This window comes from Mustela nivalis (assembly GCF_964662115.1).
Source record: "Mustela nivalis genome assembly, chromosome: 2".
In the NCBI taxonomy this organism is placed as follows: domain Eukaryota; kingdom Metazoa; phylum Chordata; class Mammalia; order Carnivora; family Mustelidae; genus Mustela; species Mustela nivalis.
In genome coordinates, this window is record NC_139021.1 from 151,056,189 (window position 1) to 151,073,125 (window position 16,937).

At 41.1% G+C, this 16,937-nt stretch overlaps 1 long non-coding RNA gene across 1 annotated transcript in view; it reads left to right on the plus strand.

Annotated features, from left to right (window-relative positions):
- Positions 1 to 3,819: 3,819 nt before the first annotated feature.
- The window catches only part of LOC309860208, a 106,939-nt gene continuing 93,821 nt past the window's right edge, over positions 3,820 to 16,937 (plus strand). Inside the window, exon 1 of the long non-coding RNA XR_014309249.1 lies at positions 3,820 to 4,191. This is a non-coding gene — a long non-coding RNA (uncharacterized lncRNA). The remainder of the gene's footprint in view (positions 4,192 to 16,937) is intronic.

Consider the following 16,937-nt stretch of genomic DNA (forward strand, 5'->3'; position numbering starts at 1 on the left):
AGGGGCCGATTTGTTTGCCTCCTCTTGTTTTGTTTTTAGCCCCTGGTAGAGAGCCAGACCCATGGAGAGGGGCTTAGTAAGTCTCTGCAAAATAAATGAAGAAATGCGACAGTTCACTTAGGATCATTCTGTGCTCTGTCAATATCCATCTCAAACTGTGGAAGTCAGAACTTGGGTGATTTTTTGCATGACCTCAGGAGAAAGAGGAGTCAGATTGGCATTCCACCACAATTTTGCCTTTTACTTAAGATGTGGCCCAAATTACTTCATGTTTAAGCCTCCATTTCCTTGTCTGATTCTTCAAAACCCATAGGCGCAACCATTCATAGTTCTATAATCTTTCCCAATCGCTCCCACTCCACCTATAAACAGAGAGAGTGACTAGAGAGCAAAACGAAACAGGACAGGCAGCAGCATGTACGATAAATCGGCGACAAGGTATCCTCACAAACCCCAGAGACGACCAGCCACCACGAAACCCGCGTGGCATCCGTGTGTGCAAGGGATGGAGAAGAGGGAAGCCCTGGAGCGTCTGGTGGGTGTAAAAACAGAGAACCCTAAAATAGACAACAGATACTTGTCACAAAACACTGAGGGCTGATCTGAAAACAGCCACTGAACCCAGGAGGGCTGTGTCCAGTCTACCAGCAGACACTGGAAAGGTGCACAAGGCTCACTCTCCCTGCTGGAGCTCGCGCCCCTCGCACATGCCCCCACTCTGCACCCGTATCACTCCTCTTAATTGTTCAGCTCTAAGAGTAGGTATTACTTTGCCTGGCGGGTAAATTTCTTATTCTGCTTTAGCAAATTACCTCAGACCAGCTTAAAACAACACAAATGCGTTACCTTACAGTTTTGAAATTTCAAAGTGCTACGTAGGTCTTCCTAGGTTAAAGTCGAGGTGTCAGCGGGGCTGTGTTCCTTTCTGGAGGCTCTAGAGAATCCGCTTCCTTGCCTTTACCAGCTTCTAGAGGCCGCCTACGCTCTTGGTTTTTGATCTTCTTCCTCCATCTCCAAAGCCAGTAACAGGGGGTTCAGGTTTCCTCACATCACGTCTGCCTGACTTCGAATCTCCCTCCACCTCCCTCGTCCGCTTATGAGTTCGCTTGTGATTACATTGGCGTCATGCTCCCTCCCTATCTGAGAACCCTAACTTAATCACACCTACAAAACCTTTCGCACAGGGTAAGGCACTCTGTTCACAGGGTCCCCAGATCAGGAGGTGGAGGTTCTTGGTGGAGAGGGGGTCGTTACTCTGCTACCACACCAGAGAAGCATTTCCCGACCCAGATGGGGTTAGGTGCCCTTCTCATGAGTGCCAGCAACTGCAGCCCTACTTGTCTATTGACTTATCTGTCACATGGGTAAGATGGGATGTTCCTTAAAGGCAAACCCGTGTCTTCTCTGCCACTGCCTTCTTCTGACTGTAGCCCCCTGCTGTCTAACCTGAGTAGAATTCCAGCCACATAAATTTTCCAGTGGCCACGTTAAAAAAAAAAAAGTAAAAAGTAAAAAGCTAGTGTAACACATTTAATTCTGTTTTATTTAACTCAATACATTTAAAATGTTAGCATTTCAATCTGCAACCCATTTAAGATTTACTCTATTTGACACGGATGTATTTGTACTAAGTCTTCAAAATCCAGGATGTATTCTTACACACATAGGACTAGCCACAGTTCAAATGCTCCGTGGCCACATGGAGCTGGTGGCTGTCCCCATGAGACCAACCTTAGCACAACCCCTCCCCCCAACCCAGTTGCCTAACAACTGGTCAGGGCATTGATGAGGAGCCAGTGTGAGGGCCCAGTCTTAGGTGTAACTGCAGCTTCAGGGTTCTTACATGTTTGTGGCTTGTCGCATCAGATTTTGCATGAAAACCAGAAACAAAATCAAATGCCTTGTGAACCACCTATTTGCATTTCTGCTTTGTCAATGCACACACTTGGATTGGGCACTGTCGGTTCCCTGTGATGAGGGAGCATCCACGGCAGTAAACATTTACCCGGAGCCCTCTCCCTGGGCGCCCATGAGTAGGAGGTAATTAGCTGGTGAGGAGAAAAACATATTTTCACAACATTTCCCAAGGTTTGCCTTTGCTTTCATGTATAGCTCCTTCAAAATATTATCCTCAAATTGCAATTTGAAAGCTGACCGTGCTAACTTTGGCTTCCTGAACCTCTTTGAAGTCACAGAACAGTCTGAACACAAAGCATTTGCACAGGCCTACAACAGAAAAATAAACACATATCCCTCCTGAAGGGAGACCCTGGCTTCTGAGCTGCAGAGAAGAGGTCTGCCAAATGGCGGAGGCTGACTGGCATCCAGGACTCTGATCTCCATCAGGATTGCTTCAGGACACTCCTTGGTGCCCTGAGTTGCTCTTTCAAAAAGCCACTGGAGTCCCCTTCATGCATGCACAGGTTTCTGCACCATCAGCACACATGCAAAGTTCTCTGGTGTGTGCTTACCCGTAGAGAACTGTCATGTAGCAGGATATTAAATTTACTATAATCACAAACACATTTTTGCTCCTCATGCCAACAAATGGGTTCTAAACAGAGACAATCCCATAACCACAGCATTCTGTGCTGTTCTTTTCCTCTTTGCACACCCAGCAACTGGGCAAAGAACCAGTCACATATTAGGCTGCTAAATGATGATGAATGAATGAATGAAAGAATGAACGAAGGAACGAATGGCATGAACCCTCTTCTATCACTCTCAGACTTGCAGAGGGACTGGGAGGAGAAATCTACTAGGGATCAGGCCCTCCTCGGAACACATGTGAGGCAAACTCCGAGCAAAGAAGAAGGTCTCTCCAATACAGGCCATTATTAAAAAGAGAGGAGAAAGGAACAAGCACCTCAAGAGTGCAGGATGCAGGCTTTTGCAGAGTCTAAAATGGAGACGAGTCTCAGGGTAGACTGGACACTGCCTAGAGGCTGAAGATCACTTTGTGTTCTCCGGAGCATGACTGGCAGGCTCCAGCTAGAACTCTGCAAAGGCAGCGAAGGTCCGAGGAAGTGGAGCAAGCCCCAACACAAATCTGAGTTGGTTAAGGCTGTGTCTGCACGCGTACTGTGTCATAGATTTCTGCTGATTAAAGTCAATGGCTTACAGCTTATTTTATTTCTGTTGAGTTTGCCTTCGCGGTTCAGTGTATCCAAACGTCCTTTGACCCAATGTATTTACAAAACTGAAAAGCCACCCCCCCAATAGGAAAGTAAAGGTAGGGATGGGAATAATGCCCGGCAGAAGATTCTCACAGGTCTGAACACAAGTCCTCTTGCAAGCGATATAGGCTACAGTGGCTATGGTACCCTTGGAGTATGGATGCTCGTATTTCCGATCATGGGCAGGGAGGGTGGGCCCAGAGCATCACCCTGAAAGGGGAGCCAGGAAAAGCAACTGAGGAGCCCAACCCATATCTCTCCACTCCACCCTCCTCCTGGAACCCCAGTTTCTCACGAGCCCACCATAGAAGGGCGTGTGTGTGCATGCATGGGCTTTATTTTTTACTGGTTTATCTTCTCTTAAGACCCAGACAGAGGGGAGTGTCTGATTACTCCTTATTCATGGTGTGTTAGGGTTGCTGTCTAAACTTGGAACAGAAGCATGTTCTTTAAATTCTCCCTTTCTTTTCTTCCTGTCTAGCAAGAGTGGGAAATCATTCTGGAGAAAGATGGTATACACAGTCTCAAATACACACAGTTAAATCCTAACTCTCCAGGGTTGATAATTAAAAAAAACAAAACACCCTCGAGGACACAGGCATTGTGACACACAAAAAATAAGAGAGTCGGCCAGTTTGCTAAGGCCAGATGGTGGGCAGTGAAGAATAAAATTGGGTTTTGAAATTGGGTGAGGCTGGGATGTTGCAGATTTTGCAATGTATTCATGAGTAGAGTTACTTATTTTAGGGACATGCAGGCCCATGTAATGTGGGTCAAATTCAGAGTCGAAGGTTTCTATGCAACTGTGGCAAAAGAAACAGGCCAGGAATGAGTTTCAATTAAACCAAATGACAAGGATAACCAGAACGCAGATTTGGGGCAGGAAGAGGTCAGAGGAATGCCATGAAATCAATGAAGGTAAGTAGGGACAGATGAGCCAAAACGGAGGCAGAAGCCCGGAGCCTGTTTCCCAGCTTCCTGTTCTGAGGATGGGTGTCCTGCTGAGTGTTAGCAGGTAAGTGTTGCAGCTGTGTGCGACAAGCTTGGGAGGAAAGCTTACTCGTAAACAAGTTTAGCTACTGGAAGCTGACATTTGTCCAATTTTTTTCATTGTAATCATAAAATTGGCTAGTGTTCTATCTACTTGAAAACTCCACAAAGTTTGGTAGGACATGAAACGTTGGTACTGGTGATTCTGAGGTTGACATTTGAAACATTTTCTCTAAAGTGAGAGGCTTCAATAACATTGGGAGAGCCAAATTTTATTCCCAGGTCTATATCCTGGGCTTATTTTGCTAAGTGCTTGGCTGTAGTATTCCACTGTTACCACTGCCAGATCCCCATTTTGGTTCCAGTATATGGTTCAGGTATTAAGAAGATCTCTCTCTTATCATGTCCTAAATTAGTAACAGTGGCCAGTGCTATAATGAGACAAATTAGTCTGCGAATGAAGCAAGGAAATGCTGGCTATTTCTGGATCACTTACAGCAAGCCTAGTCCCATGGGATAGGCACCAGTGGCTTCCAAGCAAATGGTTTTGTACTGTGTTCTTTTAGTGTTTACACCTATTTTTTTATTTTAATAAAATGAACCTCAGGTGCACCAAATTGGATTACTCATAATTCTGAGTTATGGAAAGGTATCATATATCCACATATATCTCTGTTTTTATTTATTTTTTTTCCTCTACTAATCATCCCTGGTTCCAGTTTCAACTCTCCCCATCAAAGATATCCACTCTTGTACCTTCACTCACAATAAGTGTTATCATGTTAAACATCTTACTTTGCTTCAGACTTTCTTACATTCAGCATTATTACCCCCATCACTTGCATAGAACACATTTTGGTTTCCATTTCCTATGGTAGACACCTTGGTGATTTCAAACCTTCTATTAATTACCTTCTATTATTCTATTCATTATTTTTATTATGCCTTTTTCTGCATATGCAGGTCCCCCCGCCCCCCGGAAGATAGTCCCAGTCATACTATGTAGACATAATGAATTTTCATTAAACACTTTCAATCTGGTCCCCAAAATGAGCACACCACTCTCCCCCAACACTTAAAAAAGATCCAGTAAAGGAGCCGTTCATTAAACTGATAGGTTATTCTTCCCCCTACACCCCAGCTTTCCTGGGGAATAACTGAAATATCACATTGTATAAGTTTATATGCAACACGACAATTTGATACACTTATACAGTATAAAATGATGACCACAGTAAGGTTAATTAACACCTCCAACCCCTCACATAATTACTATTTCTTTTTGTGTGTGCTAACATTTAAGATCTACTTTCTTAGCAACTTTTAAGTATACATTATAGTAGCATCAACCACAGTCACCATGCTGTTCATTAGTGTTATGGCTAATTTAATGTTAAAACCTGTTTAACTATTAGGACCTGCTTAATCAGAGCGACTCCATATTACCTGGGTAGCCATATTGTTGTTTACATGTATGGGCTTCATTCCAGGAATAAATGTCCCAGCAGTTCTAAATGCCCCAGCACATCCCAGCAGTTCTAAACATCCCAGCAGTTCCTGGTATTGGTTCTGGGTATCGGTTCTGGGAGTAAACGCCCTAACAATAGAAGCCACATACCTCGAGGTCTGCGGTTATGCTCTATAAAACCAGCTTGTGAGATCAAGATGGGGTACCCCTCTTTGGAGGCAGCCTGGCCGGTCAATCTGACTTCTAATGCTTGGCATAGAATAAAGCTTTGCATAACTTTCATTTTGTCTCAGTCTCATTCTTTTGATAATGGACCCCAACAATTAGATGCCCAGGACTTAGTACTTAAAATTGAAAGTTTGTACCCTTTGACCAATATTTGCCATTCCACCCAAGTCCCTGCCCCTGGGAATCACCATTCTGCTCTCAGTTTCTACAAGTTTGGCTTTTTTAGATTCTACAAACAACTGATAAAACATTTGTCTTTCTCTGCTTTACTTCACTTAGCATAATGCCCTCAAGGTTCACCCAATGTTGTCACACAGGTCAAAATTTCCTTCTTTCTCATGGCTCAGTAATATTCCTGTGTACATGTCTGTGTGTGTGTGTGTGTGTGTAATCTCATTTTTTAACTCCATTCATCCGTAGATGATCAGTTAGGTTGTTTTCACATCTTGGCTACTGTGAATAATGCTGCAATGAGCATGGGAATGCAGGAATCTCTCTGAAATACTGATTTTATACCTTTAGATACAAACCCAGGAGTGGGATGGCTGGATCATGTGGTAGTTCTGTATTTCATTTTTTGAGGAACAATGATGCTCTTCCCCATAATGGCTATACCAATTTACATACCCACCAACACTGTAGCAGGGTTCTTTTTCTCCCCATCCTTGCCAGTATTTATTTACCACTTGTCTTTTGAAAAGAACCATTCCCACAGATGTGAGGTGATACCTTCAGAAAAAGAATACATTGAAAGAAAAAATGGTTACCTGCTAAGAATGGTGGGATCTGAGTGAGAGGTATATGTGGGTTTTTTGAACTTGCAACTTTTCTGTGAATAATTTTGAAATTACTGAAAAATAAAAAGGTACACAAAAAAGAATCCATGGTCAGGTAGGAAGTCATTAAAATGTGTTGATCAATGTAAGTATGCATTAATAACAAATAATCATTTTTGAAGTTAAAAACACTGTGAGACAGAAGTGTTGCATATCGCATGGCTTGTGTAGCAACAGTGATTTTGGATTCACTGAACAATGCATCTTTAAAATATATAAGGCAATATTTAAGGGAATGGCAACATGAAATTAATGCAGCTTCTCAGAAAATTTGAGAAACTGAAAGACCATGATGACTAAAGGCTAGACACCTTTCAAATAACACAATTAGCAAGTTTTATTTAATACAAACACACAAAATCCTGCACCCAACATAATAGAAAATTCACATTCTTCTAAACAAACATGAAACAGCTTTTAAAAAACTGATCACATTTTAGGCAACAATGGAAGTCTCGACAAATCCCCCAAAATATTTTATGAGCTATATATTTAAATCACAATGTAATAAATCACAGATTGATTTTTAAAAACAGCCAAAGTAAGAACTTTCTCCCTCCTTCAAATACAATTGGAAACTATGGAACCTGATTTGAAATACTGAATGGGTTAAAGAAAGCTAAGTGGAAGTTATAAAATATTTAGCATGAACTGGAATGCCAAAGCAGGAAAATGAGAATGCAGCTAAGCAAGTATTTTGCAGGGAAACATTATAGACTTAAAGGCACATATTCAGAAATAAGAAAGATAAAAAATTAATGGACTAGCATCAAACTCAAGATGCCTGTGAATAACCACAAAATATCTTCAAAAAAAAAAAAAAGCAAGAGGTGCAGAAAAGCACGAGATGAATGAAACTAATGGAAATCTGGGAAGATTAGGGCTAAATCCAATTGTCAATGTGGGGCTCAAGCCACATTTAGCTAATTGAAGGGTAAAGATGGATGTTCAGCAAACATTTGTTTTATTCAATATTAATACTTACAGAGTTATTTCCTGTGCTTGATATTGAACTTGGTGATTACAAGTGTCAGGCTAAGGCACTAAAGCTTATTCCTCAGGAGATCTTCAGGTAGGATTTTAAACTTGGGTGCCATAACCAGGTCAGGGCCTTGGAAAACCTTGCTTCCCAGCCCTCTGCCAGCATGCAATTCCTGGCAAAATTTTATCAGTCATTTATTTCCCATGGGTATCTCAACTCTGGACTCTGATAAAATAGGACATTCTTACACTCTCCAAAGAATTCTTAAAAAAAAAAAAAATTCTTGGGACACCTGGGTGGCTCAGTTGGTTAAGCCATTGCCTTCGGCTCAGGTCATGATCCCAGGGTCCTGGGATCAAGTCAGGCATCGGGCTCCTTGCTCAGTGGGGAGCCTGCTTCTCTCTCTGCCTCTGCCTGCCTCTCTGCCTGCTTGTGTTCTCCCACTCTCTCTCTCTCTCTCTCTAACAAATAAATAAATAAAATCTTTAAAAAAAAAATTCTTTCAGAAAATTCACCATTCTTTTCCCTCCAAATGTATGTCCATTCCTCCATGGCTAACTGTAACATGATCCCAAGGTATAAAGCCACAGAAGACATACAAATGGCCAATGGACACTTGAAAAAATACTCCACATCCCTTGCCATCAGGGAAATGCCATCAAAACCATAATGAGATACCACGATACCACCTCACACCAGTCAGAATGACTAAAATTAACAAGACAGGGAACAATAAATGTTGATGAGGATGTAGAGAAAGTGGAACACTCCTACACTGTTGGTGGGAATGCAAACTGGTACAGCCACTCTGGAAAACAGTATGGAGCTACCCTATGACCCAGCAACTGCACTATTTGGGTATTTACTCCAAAGATACAGATGTAGTGAAAAGGAGGGACACCTGCACCCCAATGTTCATAGCAGTACTGTCCACAGTAGCCAAACCATGGAAGGAGCTGAGATGCCCTTCAACAAACAAATGGATAAAGATGTGGTTCATATATACCATAGAATATTACTCAGCCATCAGAAAGGATGAATACCTACCATTTACATTGACATGGATGGAACTGGAAGGTATTATGCTGAGTGAAATAATCAGAGAAAGATAATTATCATATAGTTTCACTCATATGTGGAATATAATGAATAGCACAGAGGGTCATGGGGACAGGAAGGGCAAACTGAATGGGAATAAATCAGAGAGGAAGACAAACCACAAAAGACTCTTGACTCCAGGAAACAAACAGAGTTGCTGGAGGGGAGGTGGGGGGGGCGGTTGGGATAACTGGATGATGGACATTAAGGAGGACACGTGATGTGATGAGCACTGGGTGTTATATGCAATTAATGAATCATTGAACATTACATCAAAAATTAATGATGTATTATATGTTTGCTAATTAAATTTAAATTAAAAAAAGAGAAAAAGCTAAGTTGATGTCCCTGTATGATTGGTCACGAGAGTCCAAGAATACCCCTTAACCTATTCCTTAGAATTCTTGATTTACAAAGCTCTCTTGTGACAAATTTGCATTCTAAAGAGTAAATATTTGAATTCTGTATTATGATTCAAAGTGAGTATCATCTGCTTTGTCAGCTGAGAACATTATCTTAATATAAAAACATTTGGCTTCCAAGAGTAAAACTTTATTTCAGGATTGGATTTCTCGATAATTTCAGTGACTGAGAGAATACATTAAATCAGGTATTATGTTCGGGTCGGTTATTACATTTTATAGATAGCCTTTTGTGTTTCTAGTTTATAAGGAATAAATAAGTTAGCCAAATCGATATATATAGCTGGGCTATGTTTCCACTATTTTTCAGAAATGTATTGTCTAACACTGTTGCCTAATATACTCTGAGACTATTGTTTCCCTCTGTGTTTTCCGATATAATCTAGAAAAATAAAAACCAGAAGCAAACACAATTCTGTCACTCTATTTTTGTTGGAAGCAAGACAGTTGCTATTATTTGGTTTGGGGAAAATAAAGGCAGTATTTCAGATGTGAAAAATTGCTTGGACTTAAAAATAATATTTGATGGTGTGAGCAGTAGGACCAAAGTGGCGTCCTTTGTGTATAGGCAGAAGACACCAATTCATTTGCAGTTAATCTCTCTTTATATAATCAATGAAATACCATCTCTGTGTAGAGATAATTGTGAGGACATGGAAGACCAAGGACAAAGCACTACATTTTGACTGGAAGTTGCTAGGAATCAGCTCTTTGAGAGAATCAGTAGGGTATAGTGATTGAATTCAGCTATTGATTCAGGCACAGCTGACCTTGAATCATCTCTGATTCTTACCAGCTGTCTGACCTTTCTTTTTAAATCTCCAAAAGGAGAATGATGGGAGTATCTGAGTGATTAGCCCATTGAGAGAATTAAAAGAAAACAAACTTTTTTTTTAATTTTTAATTTTTTATAAACATATATTTTTATTCCCAGGGGTACAGGTCTGTGAATCGCCAGGTTTATACACTTCACAGCACTCACCAAAGCACATACCCTCCCCAATGTCCATAACCCCACCCCCCTTCTCCTAACCCCCTTCCCCCCAGCAACCCTCAGTTTGTTTTGTGAAATTAAGAGTCACTTATGGTTTGTCTCCCTCCCAATCCCATCTTGTTTCATTTATTCTTCTCCTACCCACTTAAGCCCCCATGTTGCATCACCACTTCCTCATATCAGGGAGATCATATGATAGTTGTCTTTCTCCGCTTGACTTATTTTGCTAAGCATGATACGCTCTAGTTCTACCCACATTGTCGCAAATGGAAAGATTTCATTTCTTTTGATGGCTACATAGTATTCCATTGTGTATATATACCACATCTTCTTGATCCATTCATCTGTTGATGGACATCTAGGTTCTTTCCATAGTTTGGCTATTGTGGACATTGCTGCTATAAACATTCGGGTGCATGTGCCCCTTCAGATCACTACGTTTGTATCTTTAGGGTAAATACCCAGTAGTGCAATTGCTGGGTCATAGGGCAGTTCTATTTTCAACATTTTGAGGAACCTCCATGCTGTTTTCCAGAGTGGTTGCACCAGCTTGCATTCCCACCAACAGTGGAGGAGGGTTCCCCTTTCTCCGCATCCTCGCCAGCATCTGGCATTTCCTGACTTGTTGATTTTAGCCATTCTGACTAGTGTGAGGTGATATCTCATTGTGGTTTTGATTTGTATTTCCCTGATGCCGAGTGATAGGAGCACTTTTTCATGTGTCTGTTGGCCATCTGGATGTCTTCTTTGCAGAAATGTCTGTTCATGTCCTCTGCCCATTTCTTGATTGGATTATTTGTTCTTAGGGTATTGAGTTTGCTAAGTTCTTTATAGATTTTGGACACTAGTCCTTTATCTGATATGTCGTTTGCAAATATCTTCTTCCATTCTGTCAGTTGGCTTTTGATTTTGTTAACTGTTTCCTTTGCTGTGCAAAAGCTTTTGATCTTGATGAAATCCCAATAGTTCATTTTTGCCCTTGCTTCCCTTGCCTTTGGCCATGTTCCTAGGAAGATGTTGCTGCAGCTGAGGTTGAAGAGGTTGCTGCCTGTTTTCTCCTCAAGGATTTTGATGGATTCTTTTCTCACATTGAGGTTCTCATCTATTTTGAGTCTATTTTTGTGTGTGGTGTAAGGAAATGGTCCAATTTCATTTTTCTGCATGTGGCTGTCCAATTTTCCCAACACCATTTATTAAAGAGGCTGTCTTTTTTCCATTGGACATTCTTTCCTGCTTTGTCGAAGATTAGTTGACCATAGACTTGAGGGTCTATTTCTGGGATCTCTATTCTGTTCCATTGATCTATGTGTCTGTTTTTGTGCCAGTACCATGCTGTCTTGATGATGACAGCTTTGTAATAGAGCTTGAAGTCCGGAATTGTGATGCCACCAACGTTGGCTTTCTTTTTCAATATCCCTTTGGCTATTCGAGGTCTTTTCTGGTTCCATATAAATTTTAGAATTATTTGTTCCATTTCTTTGAAAAAGATGGATGGTACTTTGATAGGAATTGCATTAAATGTGTAAATTGCTTTAGGTAGCATAGACATTTTCACAATATTTATTCTTCCAATCCAGGAATATGGAATATTGTTCCATTTCTTTGTGTCTTCCTCAATTTCTTTCATGAGTACTTTATAGTTTTCTGAGTATAGATTCTGTGCCTCTTTGGTTAGGTTTATTCCTAGGTATCTTATGGTTTGGGATGCAATTGTAAATGGGATTGACTCCTTAATTTCTCTTTCTTCTGTCTTGTTGTTGGTGTAGAAAAATGCAACTGATTTCTGTGCATTGATTTTATATCCCGACACTTTAGCAGTTTTGGAGTGGAGTCTTTTGGGTTTTCCACATATAGTATCATATCATCTGCGAAGAGTGATAATTTGACTTCTTCTTTGCCGATTTGGATGCCTTTAATTTCCTTTTGTTGTCTGATTGCTGAGGTTAGAACTTTTAGTACTATGTTGAATAGCAGTGGTGATAATGGACATCCCTGCTGTGTTCCTGACCTTAGCGGAAAAGCTTTCAGTTTTTCTCCATTGAGAATGATATTTGTGGTGGGTTTTTCATAGATGGCTTTGATGATATTGAGGTATGTCCCCTCTATCCCTACACTTTGAAGAGTTTTGATCAGGAAGGGATGCTGTACTTTGTCAAATGCTTTTTCAGCATCTATTGAGAGTATCATATGGTTCTTGTTCTTTCTTTTATTGATGTGTTGTATCACATTGACTGATTTGTGGATGTTGAACCAAACTTGCAGCTCTGGAATAAATCCCACTTGGTCATGATGAATAATCCTTTTAATGTACTGTTGAATCCTATTGGCTAATATTTTGGTGAGAATTTTTGCATGTGTGTTCATCAAGGATATTGGTCTATAGCTCTCTTTTTTGATGGGATCCTTGTCTGGTTTTGGGATCAAGGTGATGCTGGCCTCATAAAATGAGTTTGGAAGTTTTCTTTCCATTTATATTTTTTGGAACAGTTTCAGGAGACTAGGAATTAGTTCTTCTTTAAAAGTTTTGTAGAATTCCCCCGGGAAACCGTCTGGCCCTGGGCTTTTGCTTGTTTGGAGATTTTTAATGACTGTTTCAATCTCCTTACTGGTTATGGGTCTGTTCAGGCTTTCTATTTCTTCCTGGTTCAGTTGTGGTAGTTATATGTTCTAGGAATGCATCCATTTCTTCCAGATTGTCAAATTTATTGGCGTAGAGTTGCTCATAGTATGTTCTTATAATAGTTTGTATTTCTTTGGTGTTAGTTGTGATCTCTCCTCTTTCATTCATGATTTTATTTATTTGGGTCCTTTCTCTTTTCTTTTTGATAAGTCGGGCCAGGGGTTTATCAATTTTATTAATTCTTTCAAAGAACCAGCTCCTAGTTTCATTGATTTGTTCTATTGTTTTTTTGGTTTCTATTTCATTGATTTCTGCTCTGATCTTTATGATTTCTCTTCTCCTGCTGGGCTTAGGGTTTCTTTCTTGTTCTTTCTCCAGCTCGTTTAGGTGTAGGGTTAGGTTGTGTACCCGAGACCTTTCTTGTTTCTTGAGAAAGGCTTGTACCGCTATATATTTTCCTCTCAGGAGTGCCTTTGTTGTGTCCCACAGATTTTGAACCGTTGTATTTTCATTATCATTTGTTTCCATGATTTTTTTTCAATTCTTCTTTAATTTCCCGGTTGACCCATTCATTCTTTAGAAGGATGCTGTTCAGTCTCCATGTATTTGGGTTCTTTCCAAACTTCCTCTTGTGGTTGAGTTCTAGCTTTAGAGCATTGTGGTCTGAAAATATGCAGGGAATGATCCCAATCTTTTGATACCGGTTGAGTTCTGATTTAGGACCGAGGATGTGATCTATTCTGGAGAATGTTCCATGTGCACTAGAGAAGAATGTGTATTCTGTTGCTCTGGGATGAAATGTTCTGAATATATCTGATGTCCATCTGGTCCAGTGTGTCGTTTAAGGCCTTTATTTCCTTGTTGATCTTTAGCTTGGATGATCTGTCCATTTCAGTGAGGGGAGTGTTAAAGTCCCCTACTATTATTGTATTATTGTTGATGTGTTTCTTTGATTTTGTTATTAATTGGTTTATATACTTGGCTGCTCCCACGTTGGGGGCATAGATATTTAAAATTGTTAGATCTTCTTGTTGTACAGACCCTTTGAGTATGATATAGTGACCTTCCTCATCTCTTATTATAGTCTTTGGCTTAAAATCTAATTGATCTGATATAAGGATTGCCACTCCTGCTTTCTTCTGATGTCCATTAGCATGGTAAATTCTTTTCCACCCCCTCACTTTAAATCTGGAGGTGTCTTCGGGCTTAAAATGAGTTTCTTGGAGGCAACATATAGATGGGTTTGTTTTTTTATCCATTCTGATACCCTGTGTCTTTTGACAGGGGCATTTAGCCCATTAACATTCAGGGTAACTATTGAGAGATATGAATTTAGTGCCATTGTATTGCCTGTAAGGTGACTGTTACAGTATATGGTCTCTGTTCCTTTCTGATCTACCATTTGTAGGCTCTCTCTTTGCTTAGAGGACCCCTTTCAATATTTCCTGTAGAGCTGGTTTGGTATTTGCAAATTCTTTCAGTTTTTGTTTGTCCTGGAAGCTTTTAATCTCTCCTATTTTCAATGATAGCCTAGCTAGATGTAGTATTCTTGGCTGCATGTGTTTCTCGTTTAGTACTCTGAAAATATCATGCCAGCTCTTTCTGGCCTGCCAGGTCTCTGTGGATAAGTCAGCTGCCAATCTAATATTTTTACCATTGTATGTTACAGACTTCTTTTCCTGGGCTGCTTTCAGGATTTTCTCTTTGTCACTAAGGCTTATAAATTTTACTATTAGGTGACGGAGTGTGGGCCTATTCTTATTGATTTTGAGGGGCATTCTCTGAACCTCCTGAATTTTGATGCTCGTTCCCTTTGCCATATTGGGGAAATTCTCCCTAATAATTCTCTCCAGTATACCTTCTGCTCCCCTCTCTCTTTCTTCTTCTTCTGGAATCCCAATTATTCTAATGTTGTTTCGTCTTATGGTGTCATTTATCTCTCAAATTCTCCCCTCGTGGTCCAGTAGCTGTTTGCCCTCTTTTGCTCAGCTTCTTTATTCTCTGTCATTTGGTCTTCTATATTGCTAATTATTTCTTCTGCTTCATTTATCCTAGCAGTGAAAGCCTCCACTTTGATTGCACCTCATTAATAGCTTTTTTGATTTCAACTTGGTTAGATTTTAGTTCTTTTATTTCTCCAGAAAGGGCTTTTATATCTCCCGAGAGGGTTTCTCTAATATCTTCCATGCCTTTTTTGAGCCCGGCTAGAACCTTGAGAATTGTCATTCTGAACTCTAGATCTCACATATTACCAATGTCTGTATTGATTAGGTCCCTAGCCTTCGGTACTGCCTCTTGTTCTTTTTTTTGTGGTGAATTTTTCCGCCTTGTCATTTTGTCCAGATAAGAGCATATGAAGGAGCAAGTAAAATACTAAAAGGGTGGCAACAACCCCAGGAAAATATGCTTTAACCAAATCAGAAGAGATCCCAAATCGTGAGGGGGGAGAAAGGGGATTAAAAGAGGTTCAAAAAGAATGAAAGAAAAAGAAAAAAAAAAAAGAAAAGAATTAAAAAAAGAAAACGAATAAAGAAAAGTATAAAAAAGAAAAAATATATATATTAGATAAGCTAGTTAAAAAACGTTAAAAAAGAAAAGGGTAAAAGTTAAAAAAATTTTAGCAGAAGAAGAGAAAAAAATGAAAAAAAATTAAATTAACTGCAAGATTAAAAAATCACAGGGAGAAAGCCACGAGTTTCGTTCTTTGCTTTCTTCTCCTCTGGAATTCTGCCGCTCTCCTTGGTATTGAAACTGCACTCCTGGTAGGTGAACTTGGTCTTGGCTGGATTTCTTGTTGATCTTCTGGGGGAGGGGCCTGGTGTAGTGATTCTCAAGTGTCTTTGCCCCAGGCAGAATTGCACCGCCCTTACCAGGGGCCGGGCTGAGTAATCCGCTCGGGTTTGCTTTCAGGAGCTTTTGTTCTTTGAGCGCTTTCCGTAGAGTTCCGGAGGACGGGAATACAAATGGCGGCCTCCTGGTCTCCGGCCTGGAGGAGCTGAGAGCCCGGGGCCCCACTCCTCAGTGCGCCCTCAGAGAACAGCGCCTTGTAACTCCCGTTTGCCTGACCTCCGGCCACGCTCTGAGCTCACCGAGCCTGCGACCGGTTCAAGGTAACCCCGAGCTGTGAGCTTACTGTCGGCTCTGTCTCTGTAGCTGGCTTTTCCATTCCAATACCCACAAGTTCTGTGACACTCAGACACCCCTGATCCTTCCCTGACCCTGCAGGACCTGAGGCCATGCTGACCCCGTGTAGGCTTCGCCCCTGTTTAGCCTCTGGAGCGATGTCCCTCAGCAGAACAGACTTTTAAAAGTCCAGATTTTGTGCTCCGTTGCTCCACCGCTTGCTGGGAGCCGGCCCCTCCCCCTGGGGTCTATCTTCCCGTCACTTTGGATTCACTGCTCCGCCAGTCCTACCTTTCAGAAAGTGGTTGTTTTTCTGTTTCTACAATTGCTGTTCTTCTTCTCTTCAATCTGCCGATGGATTTGCAGGTGTTTGCAATCTTTAGATAAGCTATCTAGCTGATCTCCTGCTAGCTGAAGTAGTCTCAGCCTGCTACTTCTCCGCCATCTTGACTCCTCCCCCCCCCCCCCCCGAAAAGAAACCAAACTTAATAAGGCTCGCAGCTCTGTGCCTGACCCACAGTGAACCCTTCCTCATCTCCAAGGAAACTACTAGCGTAGCAGTTCAGAAAAAACAGGGAGGCACCCAGTAGTTTTGAACTACTGGTAAATTTGAAAAAGGAGAAAAGAAAGGCAATGATACTGCTAGTGTGGGGAGGGGAGTATAGCAAGTCGAGGCCTCTGGCTTTAGGAAGAAATACTGAAGGGAGCAACTGAAAGGGAATCTGGATCACCCAGGTACAACAAAGCTTTGAGGATGACTAAAACTCCCAGAGGCCACTATTATGTAGGATAATGCGTGCATCTGATTTACTCCCCAGCTTCTCACTCTTGCCCTGACATAGGAGACTTCCACACAGATCTCCAACTTCACCCCCACACTATGACTATGGCTCCCTACAGACAAGTCAGACTTTCTGCCAGCTGGACCTTCCTGAAAAGATCCTGAACCTTTAGACCTGTGCGACTTTGTTCCTACTGTCCCCCCCTAGATTGTTTCTTC